This window comes from Macrobrachium nipponense, chromosome 19 (genome assembly GCF_015104395.2).
Source record: "Macrobrachium nipponense isolate FS-2020 chromosome 19, ASM1510439v2, whole genome shotgun sequence".
NCBI lineage: Eukaryota > Metazoa > Arthropoda > Malacostraca > Decapoda > Palaemonidae > Macrobrachium > Macrobrachium nipponense.
In genome coordinates, this window is record NC_061088.1 from 28,929,006 (window position 1) to 28,949,144 (window position 20,139).

The following is a 20,139-nucleotide window of genomic DNA, read 5'->3' on the forward strand; positions in this document are numbered from 1 at the left end:
ATAAATTATTCATGCTGAATGTTTCACTTTTTCCAGTGGTACACCTCAACATATATTTCATATATATTATGTGTGGTTAAATCTATATATATATATATATATATATATATATATATATATATATATATATATTATATATATATATATATTCAGGTGTAAACACTGGAAAAACGTGAAACACTCAGCAAGAATAATTTATAGTCATTAATAAGGGTGGACCATGTCTTGTGCGATTACTGGTCCAAGAATCTCTGTAGCAACAATCTGTTTCTGCAGAACATCTTAAATAATGAAGTGAAAAGATCTAAAAATGAGAAAGGTGGACTGATGCGACATCTGTTTCCTAGTGACGGTTTTTTTTTTTTTAGTTTTCTTTAAAATAAAACTATTGAGATGGCTTTGTCTGTCCGTCCTCACTTTTTCTGTCCACCCTCAGATCTTAAAAGGTACTGAGGCTAGACAGCTGCACATTGGTATGTTGATCATCAAACATACCAGATTGCAATTCCCAAGCCTCAGTAGTTTTGATTTTATTCAAGGTTAAATTTAGCCATGGATCATTCGTCAGGCATAGGTCGTAGCTGAGAGTTTCATTGAGCATTATACGCTTTACAGAAAACTCGATTGCCCCGAAGAAACATCCACTGCACTCTTCTTTACCTGGCCTATATAGCTGTTTTTGCTCGCAAAACTAGACAAGCCGCTACTGCTGCAAACAGCGTGATGTTTTCCAGCACCAGGTTTAGTACTTCTCAGTTTGCTAGATTTATTCAGGCTACAGCTACAATATGGAACAGTTTGCCCTGTACAGTTGTGGAATCTTCTGATCTCCAAATATTTAAGCGGGAGGAAATTCAATATTTCTTTTGCTGACGGTTTTATTTTCCATCCCCTCATATTTATTTATTTTTGTATTTATTTATCACCTCTTCCTATGGCTTCTCTTTCTCTTTGCAGGCCGATTTCCCTTTGGAGCCCTCTTGGGTTTTTATTCAGTTGACTCAGTCCACAACGGTTTTTGGCTTATGATTTTAACTAGAAAGAAGGAAAGTTGATTTTGATTTTCTCAGAGTTACCATTAAGTAATAATGGAGCATCATAGTTTTATCATACTGCGAAATCTATTCACTAACTTTGGCCAACCCATCGATAACATTTTAAGCCTACTAAAAGTATTATTATTAGTATTATTATTATTTATTTATTTTTTTTTTGCTCTATCACAGTCCTCCAATTCGACTGGGTGGTATTTATATAGTGTGGGGTTCCGGGTTTTGCATCCTGCCTCCTTAGGAGTCCATCACTTTTCTTACTATGTGTGCCGTTTCTAGGATCACCACTTCTTCTGCATGAGTCCTGGAGCTACTTCAGCCTCTAGTTTTTCTAGATTCCTTTTCAGGGATCTTGGGATCGTGCCTAGTGCTCCTATGATTATGGGTACGATTTCCACTGGCATATCCCATATCCTTCTTATTTCTATTTTCAGATCTTGATACTTATCCATTTTTCCCTCTCTTTCTCTTCAACTCTGGTGTCCCATGGTATTGCGACATCAATGAGTGATACTTTCTTCTTGACTTTGTCAATCAACGTCACGTCTGGTCCTGTTTGCACGTATCACCCTATTCGTTCTGATTACCATAGTCCCAGAGGATCTTTGCCTGATCGTTTTCTATCACTCCCTCAGGTTGGTGCTCGTACCACTTATTACTGCAAGGTAGCTGATGTTTTCTTGCACAGGCTCCATGAGTGGAGGGCTTTTGCCACTGAATCATGCCTCTTTTTGTACTGGTTCTGTGCAAGTGCCGGGCATTCACTTGCTATGTGGTTTATGGTTTCATTTTTCGTATTGCACTTCCTACATATGGGAGAGATGTTATTTCCGTCTATCGTTCTTTGAACATATCTGGTTCTTAGGGCCTGATCTTGTGCCGCTGTATCATTCCTTCAGTTTCCTTCTTTAGCTCTCCCCTCTGTAGCCATTGCCAATTGTCATCGCTGGCTAGTTCTTTAGTCTGTCTCAGGTATTGTCCGTGCATTGGTTTGTTGTGCCAGTTCCCTCTGTTCTGTCTGTCTTTTCTCCTGTCTCTGTATATTTCTGGGTCTTCGTCTACTTTTATTAGTCCTTCTTCCCATGCACTCTTTAGCCACTCGTCTTCACTGGTTTTCAGATAATTGCCCCAGTGCTCTGCTCTCGATGTTGACGCAGTCCTCTATATTAGTAGTTCTCTCCCTCCTTCCTTTCGTGTTATGGTATAGTCTGTCCGTATTTGCTCTTGGGTGTAGTGCTTTGTGTATTGTCATATGTTTTCCTGGTTTTTCTCCTGAGCTATGCTGCGGAGTTCTGCCTTCGTCCATTCCACTATTCCTGCACTGTATCTGATTACTGCACTGCCCATGTGTTTATGGCTTTTATCATATTTCCGGCGTTGAGTTTTGACTTGAGTATCGCCTTGAGTCTCTGCATATATTCTTTCTTTGATGTGTCCCTTCATCTCTTGGTGTTTTATATCCCCTCCTTCCATTATTCCCAGGTATTTGTATCCTGTCTCATCTATGTGTTTGATGTTGCTCCCATCTGGTAGCTTTATCCCTTCAGTTCTCGTTACTTTGCCTTTTTTGTGTGTTGACTAAGGCGCATTTTTCTATTCCAAACTCCATCCTGATGTCCCCAGATACTCCTTACAGTCTGGATTAGGGTATCCATTTCCTTGATGCTCTTACCATACAGCTTGATGTCGTCCATGAACATCAGATGGTTGATTATTATTATTTACAGTATCCGCTCGTTCCTATCTTTCAACAATTATAATATTTTGTACCGCGCTATTATAGCTAATATATTTTCTTATGGCTTCAAACTGAAAAAATTTAAGTTATAATAAGATATGTTTGAATGTAACCATTCGTTCTTTTCAGCTATAGTTTTCTGATGTATCTGTCTTGTGCATGCATTTGTATATGGCTTGTGCTGAAATACAGTATTGATGCCATTATTTCTCTCTCTCTCTCTCTCTCTCTCTCTCTCTCTCTCTCTCTCTCTCTCTCTCTCTCTCTCTGAGCCAGAGCCAGAGACATTTTTGTATTATAATGTATGCAGTAGAACTGCCGGGCTTCTATTTTTCCACGACGGCGCGCAGTCTTTCGAAAGTTTTTATTGTTCCATCGATGTTAGCCATAAAAGTCTATCATTTGGCATGACCCAGTATTAATAATGCAGTTAGTAAGTGCGTTCTTTTCCCAATCTTATGGTTTATTTTTGTTACAAACTACGACATGACGCATTTTGTAAGAAAAGCAAGTCTTGCCGGGTAGAAAAAAATGAGAATGGTATAGAGTTCTCTTACCTATTTATAATTTTAATGGTGTAAACTTCTCTTAGTTATTTATAATTGTCCATGATTGGTGACTCTAAGTTTGTAATTGACACATTTATTCTTAGAATTTCTTGATAACCGAATAAAGCATTTGCTAGCCTCAGACACAATCAAACATGACAGCGTTATTTAGTATGTGCTCATGGTGTAGTGGTTATCACATCTGTCTAACACACAGAAGGTCCCAGGTTCGAGCCCTGGTGAGCACAGGATATTTTGCAGTCCATTAGTTCGTTTTTGTCACAAACCTCTAATGGGAAAATGGCTCATTGCATTTTCACGCTATGTTCTTTTGTGTAAATGGTAACAGTTCTTTCAAACATAGGCCTTAGATAGAGTTGTAGTAGTGAGGCATATTTGCTGTTGGATGGCCTTGTCCCGGGGAATCTTGAAAATCGATACCGTTCTGTAGCACGCAGTGGAGAGGATGTTGCATATAATGCCACTGGCTGTAGAGTACCTCAAATCTTCCAAATCAAGATTTTCATTCAGTTTTCCCATAATAAGTTTGAGGGGGTTATTCACTTGAAGCTTGTCCGCATTCCATCCAGGACTACGCTTGCCTGATTAATGCCAGATAGATTCCATTAAACCAGGCATTCCTATTGTGAAAACGATACATTTCAAAGTGTAAGTCCTGCTCTTTAACTGAATTTCATCATTCCTTTTTCTGTGCTTTTTACAGCTATGTTCAACCTTGCATCGAGCTCCGTACTCTATATCCAACTTCAAAGTGTGTGTATTCTCCCAACATTTCCTTAGGTTAGAAGCGTATAATATTATTTGTAGAACTTGCTTGTAGAAGGGCTCAAATTTAATTGGTGGATAAACGTCACATATGAGATAGAATATATATCAAAACAAAAGAGGGGACATTAGAAGGAAGGCCGCAAAAGGGCAGAGTCCTTCGTCCGATGAACATGTGACCGTTTCTCTAAGTTGAAGGTTAACGAATGTGATAAAGCATTTAACAGAATGTAGTTTTCTCATATATCTCCTGTAATTTTATCATGATTATGTAAATTATATTAACATATTGTTTGTGGAAAAAAAACATAAGCATAAGAGTTTTCCATTTATTACAGAGTAAATGATATGTTATAATGCGTGCTAATTAAAAGCCTTACACTGTAATAAATGGAACGGCAAAATTAAAAAAGCGTCCATATTAAAATTGTTGTTGGTAATGATTGATGCAATGGACAACATTCTTCATTAAGGAGATTTAATCGTACCTCAGTTATACCATAATGGAAAGAGACAGGGGTGAGAGAAAATAGTGGAAAGGTAGGAAGCAGATAGTGGAAAAGTACGAGGCTTGGAGTAGAAAGATAGGAGTAAGATAGTAGAAAGTTGTAAGGTAAGAGGAAGGAAGTTGACAGGTATCTTAAAGAAAGATAGTGGAGAGCCACGAGGCAGATTGTTGAAAGGCTAGAGTAAGATAGTAGAAAGGTGTAAAGCAGACAGTGGAAGGGTAAGAGGAACAGTTCGTGGAAACGTATGAGAAAAATAGTGGAAAGGTAGAATGCATATAATTGAAAGGTAATGAAGAAGATAGTGGAAAGCTAGATGGCATATAGTTGAAAGGTATGAGATAGATAGTGGAAAGGTAGGAGGCATATAGTTGAAAGGTATGAAGAAGATAGTGGAAATGTTGGAGGCATATAGTTGAAAGGTATGAAGAAGACAATTTTAACAGTCAAGCATATTTTATGTGAATGTCTAATTTTTAATAGAGAAAGGAATTTATACTTAGGCAATAAATCATTATCAGAAATACTATCAGAATCAGATCATTTTTCTTTATATAGAGTATTAATATTTTTAAAAAAGACTAATTTGATTAATAAGATTTAACATATACGTTTTAAATAGATGACTTTTGTCATTTTTATCTATTTCAGTCTTTTATAAGTTCAATTCATAATTTTAATTCCAACCTCATTTATCACTTAACAATCCCCTCATTTATCATTAATTTATTATAAGTCATTAACTTCATACCATACCATTCCATGTTTTAGACATAACATTTTATGAGCGTATTTTTTAAATAATTTCCTCCCGAATGATTTCGGCCCAGCACCATAAGAGTCTGGTTAGACTCATTGGGCTGGTAAATCTTAACTTTATAATAATAATAATGAAGAAGACACTGGAAAGGTAGAAGGCATATAGTTGAAAGATATGAAGAAGATAGTGGAAAGGTAGGAGGCATATAGTTGAAAAGTATGAAGAAGATAGTGGAAAGGTAGGAGGCATATAGTTGAAAGGTATGAAGAAGATAGTGGAAAGGTAGGTGGCATATAGTTGAAAGGTATGAAAAAGATAGTGGAAAGATAGGTGCCATATAGTTGAAAGGTATGAAAAAGATAGTGGAAAGGTAGGAGGCATATAGTTGAAAGGTATGAAGAAGATAGTTGAAAGGTAATGAAGAAGATAGTGGAAAGGTAGGTGGCATATAGTAGTTGAAAGGTATGAGATAGATAGTGGAAAGGTAGGAGGCATGTAGTTGAAAGGTATGAAGAAGATAGTGGAAATGTTGGAGGCATATAGTTGAAAGGTATGAAGAAGACACTGAAAAGGTAGGAGGCATATAGTTGAAAAGTATGAAGAAGATAGTGGAAAGGTAGGAGGCATATAGTTCAAAGGTATGAGGAAGATTGTGGAAAGTTAGGAGGCATATAGTTGAAAGGTATGAGGTAGATAGTGGAAAGGTAGGAAGTATATAGTTGAAAGATATGAAGAACATTGTGGAAAGGTAGGAGGCCTATAGTTGAAAGGTATGAAGAAGATTGAGGAAAGGTAGGAGGCATATAGTTGAAAAGTATGAAGAAGATAGTGGGAAGGTATGAAGAAAATAGTGGAAAAGGTAGAAGGAATATATGTAGTTGGAAGGTATGAAGAAGATTTAGGAAAGGTAGGAGGCATATAGTTGATTGGTATGAAGAAGATTGTGGAAAGGTAGGAGGCATATAGTTGAAACGTATGAGATAGATAGTGGAAAGTTAGGAGGCATATAGTTGAAAGGTAATGAAAAAGATAGTGGAAAGGTAGGTGGCATATAGTTGAAAGGTATGAGATAGATAGTGGAAAGGTAGGAGGCATATAGTTGAAAGGTATGAAGAAGATAATGGAAATGTTGGAGGCATATAGTTGAAAGGTATGAAGAAGACACTGGAAAGGTAGGAGGCATATAGTTGAAAGATATGAAGAAGATAGTGTAAAGGTAGGAGGCATAAAGTGGAAAGGTAGGAAGAAGACACTGAAAAGGAAGGAGGCATATAGTTGAAAGGTATGAAGAAGATAGTGGAAAGGTAGGAGGCATATAGTTGAAAGGTATGAAGAAGATTGTGGAAAGGTAGGAGGCATATAGTTGAAAGGTATGAAGAAGATTGTGGAAAGGTAGGAGGCATATAGTTGAAAGGTATGAAGAAGATAGTGGAAAGGTAGGAGGCATATAGTTGAAAGGTATGAAAAAGATATTGAAAAGGTAGGAGGCATATAGTTGAAAGGTATGAAGAAGATAGTGGAAAGGTAGGAGGCATATAGTTGAAAGGTATGAGGTAGATAGTGGAAAGGTAGGAGGCATATAGTTGAAAGGTATGAGGTAGATATTGTAAGGGTAAGAGGCATATAGTTGAAAGGTATGAAGAATATTGTGGAAGGGTAGGAGGCCTATAGTTGAAAGGTATGAAAATGATTGTAGAAAGGTAGGAGGCATATAGTTGAAAAGTATGAAGAAGATAGTGGAAAGGTATGAAGACAATAGTGGAAAAGGTAGAAGGAATATATGTAGTTGGAAGGTATGAAGAAGATTTAGGAAAGGTAGGAGGCATATAGTTGAAACGTATGAGATAGATTGTGGAAAGGTGGAATGCATATAGTTGAAAGGTAATGAAAAAGATAGTGGAAAGGTAGGTGGCATATAGTTGAAAGGTATGAGATAGATAGTGAAAAGGTAGAAGGCATATAGTTGAAAGGAATGAAGAAGATAGTGGAAAGGTAGGAGGCACATAGTTGAAAGGTATGGGGTAGATAGTGGAAAGGTAGGAGGCATATAGTTGAAAGATATGAAGAAGATAGTGGAAAGGTAGGAGGCATATAGTTGAAAGGTATGAAGAAAATAGTGGAAAGGTAGGAGACATATAGTTAAAAAGAAAGAGGAAGATAGTGGAAAGGTAGGAGGTATATAGTTGAAAGGTATGAGGTACATAGTGGAAAGGTAGGAGAAAGATAGTTGAAAGGATTGAGGCGTAGATAGGTTGAAAAAATAGGATGTATATTATTGTAACGGTATGAAGAAAATAGTGGAAAGGTAGGAGGCATATAGTTGAAAGGTATGAGATAAATAGTGGAAAGGTAGGAGGCATATAGTTGAAAGGTATGAAGAAGATTGTGGAAAGGTAGGAGGCATATAGTTGAAAGGTATGAGGTAGATATTGTAAGGGTAAGAGGCATATAGTTGAAAGGTATGAAGAAGATTGTGGAAAGGTAAGGACCCAATAGTTGAAGGTTGTGAAGGTAGATAGTGGAATGGTAGGAGGCATATAGTTGGAAAGGTATTATGGAGGAAGATTGTGGAAAGGTGGACAGGCATAATAGTTGAAAGGATTGAAGTAGGTAAGTGAAAGGTTAGGAGGAATAGGTTTGAAAGGTATGGAAGGAAGATTGTGGAAAGGGTAGAGACATATAGTTTTTAAAGGTAAATGGAAGAAGATTGTAGAAAGGTAAGAAGGCATATATTTGGAAAGGTATGAGGTTAGGAATAGGGGAAAGGTAGGAGGCATATAGTGCAAGTATGAAAGGAAGATCGGTGGAAATGTAAGAAGGTAGACAGTTGAAAGGTATGGAAAGGCAGATTGTGGAAAGGTAGGAGGCATATAGTTCGAAAGGTATTGAAGAAGATTGTGGAAAAGGTTAGGAAGCCATATAGTTTGGAAAGGGTATGAAGAAGATTGTTGGAAAGGTGGGAAGACATATAGGTTGAAGGTGTGAGTAGATAGTGGAAGGTAGGAGCATATATTTGAAAGGTTATTGAAGGAATATTTGAAAAGGTAGGGGAAAGGACAATATAGTTGGAATGGGGTGAGGTAGATAGTGGAAAGGGTAGGAGGCATATTTTAAAAGGTATGAGGAAGATAGTGGAAATATAGGAGGGACATATAGTGAAAGATATGAAGACGATGTGGAAAGGTAGGACGGCATATAGTTAGAAAGGTATGAGGTAAATAGTGGAAAGGTTAGGAGACAACGAGTTAAAAGGCATGAAGAAGATTGTGGAAAGGTAAGAGGCATAAGTGAAGTAGAGGTAGATAGGAAGGTAGGAGGCATATAGTTGAAAGGTTGGATGAAGAAGATGTGGAAAGGCTAGCGAGACATATAGTTGGAAGGTGTGAGGTAGATAGTGGAAAGGTAGGAGGCTATATAGTTTAAAGATATGGAAAGGAAGATTGTGGAACGGTAAGGAGGCATTATAGTTGAAAGGTATGAAGAAGATTGTGGAAAGGTAGGAGCATTAATAGTTGAAAGGTATTGAAGAAGATTGTGGAAAGGTAGGAGGCATATAGTTGAAAGTATGAAAAAGATTGGGAAAGGTAGGAGACATATAGTTGAAAGGTATGAGGTAGATGTGTAAAGGTAGGAGGCATATAGTTGAAAGGTATTCAAGAAGATAGGTGGAAAGGTAGAGCATAATGGTTGAAGGTATGAAGAAGATAGTGGAAGGTAGGAAGGCATATGTTGAAAGATTTAAATTTCGAAGAAGATTGTGGAAGGTAAGGAGCATTATTTTGAAAGTATGGAAAGGTAGATAGGGTTGTAAGATGTGAGCATATAATTGGAAGGTTATGAAGGTAGATAGTGGAAAGGTTAAGAAGGCAGACAGTTTGAAAGGTATGGAAAGGTATATAGGGTGGAAAGGTAGGAGGCATATAGTTGAAAGGTATAAAAAGCTTGTGAAAGTTAGAGGCATATAGTTTAAAAGTAATGATTGTAGGATAGTGAAGGTAGTAGCAATACTAGTTGTAAAGGTATGGACGGAAGATTGGGAAAGGTAGGAGGCATATAGTTGAAAAGGTATGAGGTCGTAGTGGAAAGTTAGGAGGCATATATGAAGAAGGTTATTTGTGGCAAGGTGGGAGGGCATATAGTTGAAAGTCTGAAGAAGATTGTGGTAAAGGTACGGAGGCATATAGTTTGAAAGGTATGAGGTATATAGGGGAATGGAAAGGTTAGGAGGCATATAGTTGAAAGGATAGAAGAAGATTGTGAAAGTGTAGAAGGCAATTAGTTTTTGGAAAGGTTATGAAGATTGTGGAAAGGTAAAGGAGGCATATAGTTGAAAGGGATATGAAGGTAAGATTAGTGGAAAGGTTAGGAAGGTCATATAGTTGGAAAGGTATATGAAGAAGATTGTGGAAAGGTATTGAGGTATAAGGTTGAAAGGTAATGATGGTAGATAGTTGGGAAAGGTAGGTATGCAATAATAGTTGAAAGGTTATGCGAAACGGATTTTTGGAAAGGTAAGGAGGCATATAGTTTTGAAAGGTTATAAAGGAATTGGTGGAAAGGTAGGAGGCAGTTGTTGGGAAAGGTATGGAAAAGGATAGTGGGAACAAGTTAGGAGGCATATTGTTGAAAGATAATGAAAGAATGATTGTTGGAAAGGGTAGGAGGCATATAGTTGAAAGGTATGAGGTTAAATGTGGAAAGGTAGGAGGGCATATAGTTGAAAAGGTATTGAGGTAGGATAGTGGAAAGGTAGGAAGGCAGACGTTTAAAGGTATTGGAAATGGTAGATAGTTGGAGGTATGGGCATATAATTGAAAGGTATGGAAAACGGATGTGAAAGGTATGGAGGCATATAGTTGAAAAGGTATGAAAGGTAGATTAGTGGTAAGGTAGGAGGCATATAGTTGGAAAGGTATGAAGAAGATTGGTTGGAAAGGTAGGAGGCATATAGTTGAAAGGTATGATGTCGATTAGTGGAAGGTGGGAGGTAGAACCGGTTTAAAGGTATGAAGTTGAAATGGTGTGGGAAGGTAAGGAGGCATATAGTTTGAATAGATATGGAAAGGAAATTGTGGGAAAGGTAGGAGGCATATAGTTTTGAAAGGTATTGAAGGTAGATTAGTGGAAAGGTTAGGAGGCATAATAGATTGAAAGGTATAAGGTAGGAAGATTGTGGGAAAAGGTTAGGAGGCATATATTTTTTTAAAGGTTTGGAAAGAAGATTGTGGAAAGGTAGGAGGCATATAGTTTAAAGTATGAAGAAGAAGTGGAAAAGGTAGGAGGGCATATAGTTTGAAAGGTATGGAAGGTAAGATTTTAGGGAAATAGGTAGGTAGGCATATAGTTGAACAGGTATTAAGAAGATTGTGGAAATTGGTAGGAGGCATATAGTTGAAAGGATATGAAGAAGATTGTGGAAAGGTAGGAGGCATATATTGGACGGTAGAAGTTTAGAATGTGGAAAGGTAGAGGCAGACAGTTGAAAGTATAAGAAGATTGGTGGAAAGGTAGGAGGCATCCTAGTTTGAAAGGAATATGAAGAATATTGTGGGAAAGGTAGGTAGGCATTATATTGAAAGGTATGAAAGAAGATTGTTGGAAAGGTAGGAAGGCCAATATCGTTGAAGAAAATATAAAAAGGCTTGTGGAGATGGGGTCGAAGGCATATAGTTGGAAAGGTATGGAGGTAGATAGATGAAAGGTTTAGGAAAGGCATATAGTTGAAAGGTAATGAAATTGGGAAATTGGTGGAAAGGTACGGAGGTATATAGTTGAAAGGTGATGAATGGTAAGATTGTGAAAGGTAGGGAAGCATATAGGTTGAAAGATATGCGAATTGTGGAGAGGTTAGAAAGGCATATAGTTAAAGGTAATGATGTGTAAATCTTGGAAAGGTATGGAGCATATAGTTGAAAGGTATGAAAGAATGATTGTGGAAAGGTATGGAGGCATATAGTTAAAGGTAAAGGCGGAGATTGTTGAAAGGTAGGAGGCATAATAGTTTGAAACGGTATGAGGTGGTAATAAGGTTGGAAAGGTAGGAGGCATATAGTTGAAAGGTTATGAAAAGAAGATTGTGGAAAGGTAGGTAGGCATATTAGTTGAAAGGTTATGAAGGTAAAGGATTGTGGAAAGGTAGGAGGGCATATAGTTGAAAGGTATGAAGAAATATTGGTGGAAAGGTAGGAGGTCATATAGTTTGAAAGGTCTGAAGGTAGGAATAGTGGAAAGGTAGAGGCATATATTTGAAAGATATGGCGGAAGGATTGTGGAAAGGTAGGACATATAGTTGAAAGGTATGAAAGAAGATTAGTGGAAAGGTAGGAAGCATTAGGTAGAAATGTATGGGGTACATAATGGAAAGGTTTAAGCTAGGCATATAGTTTGAAAAGATTATGAAGAAGATTGGTGGGAAACAGGTAGGAGGTATATAGTTGAAAGGTATGAAAAAAGGTAGATTACGTGGTGAAAGGTAGGATGGCATATAGTTGAAAGGTAGAAGAAGATTGTGGAAAGGTAAGGAGGCATATATTTTGAAAGTGTAAATAAAGGAGATTGTGGAAAGGTAGGAGGCATATAGTTGAAAGGTATGAAGGTAATAGTTAGGAAAGGTACGCGAGGCATATAGGTTGAAAGTAATGAAAAAGATTGTGGAAAGGTTAGGCGTATATTAGTTGAAAGGTACTGAAGGTAAGAGATAGTGGAAAAGGTGGGAATGGCATATAGTTTCAAAGGTTATTTGAAAGAAGATAGTGGAAAGGTAAGGAGGCATTATAGTTGGAAAGGATATGGAAGGACGATTTGGTGGAAAGGTTAGGAAAGGCAATAGTTTGAAAAGGTTATGAATAAGATTGGTGGAAAAGGTAGGATGTCATATAGTTGAAAGGTATGAAGGAAGATTGTGAAAGGTAGGCGGCATATAGGTTGAAAGGTATGAAAAGCTTGTGGAAAGGTAGGAAGCATATAGTTTGAAAGGAGGTATTGAGGTAGGATAGTGGAAAGGTAGGAGGCATAATAGGTTGCAAATGGTATTGAAAAGAAGATTAGTGGGAAACGGTAGGAGGCCATATTGTTAAAGGTTATGAAAAGAAGATAGTGGAAGGTAGGAGCCATATAGTTGGAAATGTATGGAAGCAAGTTGGTGAAGTAGGAAAGGCATATAGTTGAAAGGTATTAGTAATATTGGAAAGGTAGGGTAGGTGCATATAGTTTGAAATGGTATGAGGTTTCGATAGTGGAAAGGGTAGGAGTCATACAGTTGAAAGGTTTATGAAAGGTAGATATTGGAACGTAAGGAGGACTTATAGTTGGAAAGGTATGAAAAGTTGTGGAAAGGTAAGGGAGGCATTATTTTTAGTTGAAAAGGTATGAGGTAGATTAGTGGAAAGGTAGGAGGCATATAGTTGAAAGGTTGAAATAAGATTGTGGAAAGGTCGGAAGGCATTATAGGTTGGAAAGGGTGGTGAGGTCGAGAGTGAAAGGTTAGGAAAGGCATAATAGGTTGAAAGGTCTGACGACGATTGGTGGAAAGGTAAGGAGGCATATAGGTTGAAAGGTATGAAAAAGGTAGATTAGTGGAAAGGTAGGAGGCATATAGTTTAAAGATATGAAAAAGGAAATTGTGGAAAGGTAGGAGGCCTATAGTTGAAAGGTATGAAAAGTAGATTAGTGGGAAAGGTAGGAGGCATAGAGTTGAAAGGTATGGAAAAAGATTTGTGGAAATGGTAGGAGGCAGACAGTTGAAAGGTATGAAAAAGGATTGTGGAAAGGTAGGAGGCATATAGTTTTGAAAGGTTTGTGCAAAAGATTGTGGAAAGGTAATTGGAGGCAGACATTTGAAAGTTTTTAATGGAAAAGATTGCTGGAAAGTTAGGAAGGCAAGACAATTGAAAGGTTAATTAATAAGAAATTGGTTGGAAAGGTAGGAGGGCATAATAGTTTGAAAGGTTTGAAAAGATTGTGGAAAGGTATGAGCATATAGGTTTAACAGGTAAGAAGAAAGAATCGTTGAAAGGTTAGGAGGCAATTAAGTTTGAAAGGTGATGAGTAAGAAGGGAAATTGGTAGGGAGGCATTATCGTTGAAAGGTATCGTAGGCGATTTGTGGATTGTAGGAAGGCATTATTTGAAAGATATGAAGAACGATTGTTGGTAAAGGTAGGAGGCATCATAGTTGGAAGGTATGAAGTAGATTGTGGAAAGGAGGTAGGAGGTCATATCGTTTGAAAGGTATGAACGCAAGTTTTTTGGAAAGGTAGGGTAGGCATATAGTTTGGAAAGATATGAATAAGAATTGAATGGAAGGTAGGTAGGCATATAGTTTGAAAGGAGGTAATGGAAAGAATATTGTGGAAAGGTAGGAGGTGCATATAGTTGGAAAGGCTATGAAAGAATGATTTTGGAAACAGGTAGGAGGCGCATAGTTTAGGATTTAAATTTTGAAAGAAGATTGTGGCAAAGGTAGGAGGCATATAGTTTGAAAGGTATGAAAGAATATTGGTGGAAAGGTGGGGAGGAAGGCCATAATATTTTGTTAAAGGTTGTGAAGAATTGATTGGGGAAAAGATAGGAGGCATATAGTTGAAAATTAATGTCCATGAAGGGGATTGTTTTGGAAAGGTCGGAGGCGATATAGTTGAAAGGTATGAAGAATATTGTGGTAAAGGTGGGAGGCTTATAGTTTGTAAGGTATGAAGAAACGATTGTGGAAACGGTAAGGAGGCGTACAGTTGTGAAAGATATGAAGAAGATTGTGGAAAGGTAGGGTAGGCATAATAGTTTGAAAGTTATGAAGAAAATTATTGTGGAAAGGTAGGAGTCATGATAGTTTGGAAACAGATATGAAAAAAGATTGTGGAGAGGTAGGAGGGCATATAGTTGAAAGGTATGAAGGTAGATGTTGGTAAAGGTAGGGGAGGCATATAGTTTGAAAGGTATGAAAGAAGATTTGGGTGAAAGTTGTGGAAAGGTAGGAGGCAAATTAGTTGAAACGGTATGAGGTATGGTGTGGAAAAGGTTAGGAGGTCCAGACCAGTTTGCAAAGTATGATGGTATATAGTGGAAAGGTAGGAGGCATATAGTTGAAAGGTAATGAAGAAGATTGGGGAAAGGGTAGGGGCAGGTCATATAGTTGGTGAAAGGTATTGAATACGATTGTGGAAGAGGTTAGGAAGGGCATATGTTGAAAGGTATGTAAGAAGATTGTGGAAAGGTAGGGGAGGCATATAGTTGAAAGGTAATGAAGAAGATTTTGGAAAGAAAAAAAAAGGTAGGAGACATATAGTTTTTGAAAGGTATTAAGGAATATTGTGGAAAGGGTGAAGAGGCCATATAGTTGAAAAGGTATGAAGAAGATTGTGGGAAAGGTAAGAGGCCAGACAGTTGAAAGGTTGGTATGAACAGAAGCGATTGTGAAACGGTCGGAGGCCATAATAGTTGAAAAAGGTAATGCAAGCAATATTGTGGAAAGGTTTAGGTAGGCATATAGTTGAAAAGAATAAAATGAATGAAGAAATTGTGGAAAGGTAGGAGGCATATAGTTAAAAGGTAATGAAGAAGATTGTGGAAAGGTTAGGAGGCATACTAGTTGAAAGGTAACGAAGCAAGATTGTGGAAAGGTAAGAGGTAAGACAGTTGAAAGGTATGAGGTTAGATAGTGGAAAGGTAGGAAGGGCAGGGAGTTTGAAAGGTATGAGGTAGGATAGTTGGAAATGGTAGGAGGCCATATAGTTGCAAAAAGATATGAAGAAGATTGTGGAAAGTAGGTAGGCTATCTAGTTTAAAAAGGTATGAAGAAGATTGTGGAAAGGTAGGAGGCATATAGTTGAAAGGTATGAGGTAGATAGTGGAAAGGTAGGAGGCAGACAGTTGAAAGGTATGAGGTAGATAGTGGAAAGGTAGGAGGCATATAGTAGAAAGGTATGAAGAAGATTGTGGAAAGGTAAGAGGCATATAGTTTGAAAAGGTTGAATAAGGATTGGTGAAAGGTAAGAGGCAGCCAGTTGAAAAAAATATAAGGAAATTGGTTTAATGGTAGGAGGCATATATTTTGAAATTTTATGAGAAGACGATTGTGTAAAGGTAGAGGCATATAGTTAAAGGTATGAGTAGATGTGGAAAGGTAGGTAGGCATATAGCTGAAAGATATGAAGAAAGATTTTGGAAGGTAGGAGGCAATATAATTGAAAGGTTTTGAGTAGATAGTGGAAAGGTAGTAGTTGATATAGTTTTGAAAGGTAATGAATAAGATTGTGGAAAGGTAGGAGGCATATAGTTGAAAGGTATGAGGTAGAAAGTGGAAAGGTAGGAGGCATATAGTTGAAAGATATGAAGAAGATTGTGGAAATGTAGGAGGCATATAGTTGTAAGGTATGAGGTAGATAGTGGAAAGGTAGGAGTTATATAGTTGAAAGGTATGAAGAAGATTGTGGAAAGGTAGGAGGCATATATTTGAAAGATATGAGGTAGATAGTGGCAGGTAGGAGGCATATAGTTGAAAGGTATGCCTAAAAATTGTGGAAAGGTAGGAGGCTATAGGTTGAAAGTATGAAGGTAATATGGAAAGGTAGAGGCATATAGTTGACAGGTATGAGAAGATTGTGGAAAGGTAGGGAGGCATCTAGTTGAAAGGTATAAGGTCGATAGTGGAAAAGGTAGGAGGCATATAGTTTGAAGGTATTAATAAGATTGTGGAAAGGTATGAGCATATAGTTGAAGTTTTAGGTATGAGGTATATAGTGGAAGTTAGTAAGGCCATATCGTTTTAAAGATATGGAAGGAGAGTGTGGAAAGGTAGGAGCATATATTTGAAAGTTATGAGGTAGATAGTGGAAAGGTAGGAGGCTATAGTTGAAAGGTATGAAAAAGATTGTGGAAAGGTAGGAGCCAGCTCAGTTGAAAGGTATGAAACAGTGTTGTGGAAAGGTATGAGGCATATAGTTGAAAGGTAATGAAGATTGTGGAAAGTAGGAAGGGCGACAGTTGATAAGGTATGAAGGTAAGATTTTAGGTGGAAAGGTAGGAGGTAGACAGTTGAAAGGTATGAGGTTTAAAGATTGTTGGAAAGTAGGAGGCACATAGTTGGAAAAGGTATGGAGGAAGATTGTGGAAAGGTAAGAGGCATATAGTGAGGTATGAAGAAGATTGTTGAAAGGTAGAGCCTATAGTTGAAAGGTATGAAGGAAGATTGTGGAAAGCTAGGAGGCATTTTAAAGGTGAAAAGGTTGAAGGAAGATTGTGCGAAAGGTAGGAGGCATTATAGTTGAAAGGTAACTGAAGAAGATTGTGGAAAGGTAAGTAGGCATATAGTTGAAAGGTAGAAGAGATTGTTGAAGGTAAGGAGGCATTATAGTTGAAAGGATATGGGGAAGAAGATTGTGGAAAGGTAGGAGGCATATAGTTGAAAGGTATGAAGAAGGAATTGTGGAAAGCTAGGAGGTATAAATAGTTTGAAAGGTATGAAGGTAAAGATTAGTGGAAAGGTAGGAGGCAGACAGTGAAAGGTATATGAGTTTAAGATAGGTGGAAAGGTAGGAAGAAAGCATTATAGTAGGAAAGGATATGAAGAAGATTGTGGAAGGTAGGAGGCAATTATTAGTTGAAAGGTATGAAGCGAAGATTAGTTGGAAAGGTAAGGAGGGCATACAGTGAAAGTTATGAAAGGTAATAGTGGAAAGGGTAAGGAGGCAGACGAGTTGAAAGGTTACTATGAAGAAGATTGGTGAAAGGTAAGGAGGCATATAGTTGAAAGGTATGAAGAAGATTGTGGAAAGGTAAGAGGCCAGACAGTTGAAAGGTATGAAGAAGATTGTGGAAGGTAGTAGGCATTATAGTTGAAAGGATTGGGAAAGAAGCTTGTGGAAGGTAGGAGGATTATAGTTGAATGGTATGGAAAGGTCAAGAAATGAGGAAGGTAGGAGGCATAAGTTGGAAAGGTTCCGAAGGATTGGTGAAATGTAGGAGGCATATAGTTGAAGGTATGAGGTAGATAGCTGGGAAAGGTTAGGAAAGGTTTATTAGGTTGAAAGGTATGAAGAAGAATGGTGGAAAGGTAGGAGGCAATATAGTTTGAAAAGTATGAGGTATGTAGTGGAAAAGGTAGGAGGCATTATAGTTGGAAAGGATAATGGAAGGAAGATTGTGCGAAAGGTAGGAGGCATTATTTTAGTTGAAAGGTATGAGGAGAAGTGGAAACAAAGGGGGTTTAAAGGGGGTATATAGGTTGAAAGGATATGAAGGAAAGATTGTCGGAAAGGTAGGAGGCATATAGTTGAAAGGTATTGAGGTATGAAGAAGGTTGTGGAAAGGTAGGAAAGGCTATAGTTGAAAGGTCTGAGGTAGATAGTGGAAAGGTAGGAGGCAGCCAGTTCTTTTAAAGGTAAATGGAGGTAGATAGTGGAAAGGTAGGAGTTTATATAGTTGGTAAGGGTCTATGGAAGAAGATTGTGGAAAGGTAGGAGGCAATTAGTTGAAAAAGTTATGAAAAGGAAGATTTGCTGAAAGGTAGTAAGGAAGGCATTATAGTTGGAAAGGCTGTGAAGATTGGTGGAAAGTTCAGGAGGCATTATAGTGAAAGGTATGAAGAAGATTGTCGGAACATGGTAGGAGGCATATAGTTGAAAAGGTATGAAGAAGATTGTTGGAAAGGTTAGGAGGATGCATATAGTTGAAATGGTATGAAGGTAGAGAAAGTGGAAAGGTAGGGATAGGTGGGAAAGGTAGGAGGCCAGACAGTTTGAAAGTATGAAGGTAAGATTAGTGGAAAGGTAGGAGGTTATATAGTTGTAAGGTAATGAAGGAGATTGTGAAAGAGGAGGCATATAGTTGAAAAGTAATGAAGAAAATTGTGGGAAAGGTTAGGAGGCAATATAGTTGAAAGGTAGGAAAATGAAGCGTGTGGAAAGTTAGGAGGCATTAAGTTGAAAGGTATGGAAGGACGATTGTGGAAAGGTTAGAAAGGCATATATTGAAAGTGTATGAAGAAATTGTGGAAAGGAGGGGTATGGAGGCATATAGTTGAAAGGTATGAAGGTAAGGATTAGTGGAAACGGTATAGGCGACAGGTTGAAAGGTATGAAGTGAAATTGGTGGAAAGGTAGGAGGTAGATAGTTGGAAAGGTATGGAAGATTGTGGAAAGGGAGGAGGCCTATGTTGAAAGGTATGAGGTAAGAATTAGTGGAAAGGTAGGAGGCATATTAGTTAGAAAGATCATGAAAGAAGATTGTGGAAAGGTATGGAGGGCCATATAGAATTGAAAGGTTATGAAGGTAAGTATTGTGGAAAGGTGAGGAGGTAATATAGTTGAAAGGTTATGAGGTAGATAGTGGAAAGGTAGGTAGGCAGACAGTTGAAAGGTATGAAGGTAAGATTAGTGGAAAGGTAAGGAGGCAATATAGTTGAAAGGTAAATGAATAATAGAAGAATTGTGGAAAAGGTTAGAGGCGATAAGTTGAAAGGTATTGAAAGGTAAGTATTCGGTGGAAAGGTAGGAGGCAATACAGTTGAAAGGTATTGAAGGTAAGAATTAGTGGAAAGGTAGGAGGCATATAGTTTGAAAACTGGTATGAGGTAAGAAATTGTGGAAAGGTAAGGAGGCATATAGTTTGAAAGGTATGAAGAAAGAATTGTGGAAATGTAAGGAGGGCAATCGAGTTGTAAAGGTATGGAAGGTAAGATTAGTGGAAAGGTAGGAGGTTATATAGGTTGAAAAGTTATGAAGAAGAATTGTGGAAAGGTAGGAGGCATATAGTTGAATGGTAAATGAGGTAAAAAGGTATTGGAAAGGTAGGAGGCATATAGTTTGAAAAAGATATGAAAAGAATTGGATTGGGAAATGGTAGGAGGCATATAGTTTGTAAAGGTATGATGGTAGATAGGGTGGAAAGGAGGTAGGGGAGTATATTAAGTTTGAAAGGATATGAAGAAGAAATTGTGGAAAAGGTAGGAGGCCTATGGTTTGAAAGGTCTGAGGTAGGTAGTTGAAAGGTTAGAGGCATATAGGTTGTTAAAGAATATTAAGAAGATTGTGGAAAGGTTAGGAGGCATTTATAGTTGGAAAGGTATGAGGTGGATATGGAAAGGTAGGGGTATATAGGTTTGAAAGGATATGGAAGGAAGATTGTGGAAAGGTAGGAGGCATATAGTTGAAAGGTATGAGGTTATGAATAAGGTTTGGAAAAAGGTAGGGAGGCTTATAGTTTTAAAGGTTATTGAGTAAGGATAGTGGAAGGTAAGGATTCAGTCAGGTTTTAAAGGTTGAGGTAGGCATAGTGGAAAGGTAGGCAAAAGGTATAGAAGTTGTAAGGTATTGTGGAAGGATTGTGAAGGTAGGAGGGCATAATAGTTTGAAAAAGGTATGAAGAAGATTGTGGAACAGGTTAGGAGGCATATAGTTGAATGGTATAGAAGAAGATTGTGGAAAGGTTAGGAGGCCATATAGTTTGAAAGGTATGAAGAAGATTGTGGAAAGGTAGGAAGGCATATAGTTGAAAAGGTCTGAAGGTTAAGATTTAGGTGGAAAGGTAGGAGGCCATATAGTTGAAAAGGTATCAGGTAAGAAATAGTGGAAAGGTAGAGGTAAGACGTTGAAAGGTATGAAGAAGATTGTGGAAAGGTAGGAGGGTATATAGGTTTGAAAGGTATGAAGAAGCTTGGGTGGAAAGTAGGTAGGCATTATAGTTGAAAAGGTATGAAGAAGATTGTGGGAAAGGTGGGGCAAATATATTTTAAAGGTACTGAAGGAATATTGTGG

General features: G+C 37.8%; 1 long non-coding RNA gene and 1 other non-coding gene across 2 annotated transcripts in view; both read left to right on the forward strand.

Annotated features, from left to right (window-relative positions):
• LOC135212814 (uncharacterized) overlaps window positions 1-20,139 on the forward strand; it is a 508,471-nt gene that overhangs the window by 366,203 nt on the left and 122,129 nt on the right. The window lies entirely within an intron of this gene.
• On the forward strand, window positions 3,514-3,586 carry Trnav-aac (transfer RNA valine (anticodon AAC)). The gene has a single exon. It is a non-coding gene; the product is annotated as a tRNA-Val (tRNA).